Genomic DNA, 318 nt, shown 5'->3' with positions numbered 1-318 from the left:
GATGTAAACTCGGCTAGTGATTCTAAATACCAAATGCATTACATCACATCTGAAGCGCTCGCTCGGTAAAGTCGCTAGGGACACGGACTAGCTGCGCCGCTGTAGTCTCTGCCAGAAAACAGCGAGAATGACTTGGGAACGAATTAGTGAGGAATATTCTCTGTCTGAACCTGAACACACCCCAGTGGCCCTGCCCGCCCTGCTGCTCGCCGCCCCTAGACCTGTCCCTCGTCCCTCCGTCCCTCCTCTTAAATTTAACAAGGTAGACGCACGTTAAAACCGTGTGAGGCTGAGCTAAATGTGCGTCTACCTTGGCCT

This window comes from Frankliniella occidentalis, unplaced genomic scaffold (genome assembly GCF_000697945.3).
Source record: "Frankliniella occidentalis isolate FOCC.00 unplaced genomic scaffold, Focc_3.1 Scaffold591, whole genome shotgun sequence".
Lineage (NCBI taxonomy): Eukaryota > Metazoa > Arthropoda > Insecta > Thysanoptera > Thripidae > Frankliniella > Frankliniella occidentalis.
This window is presented reverse-complemented; position numbering follows the sequence as displayed.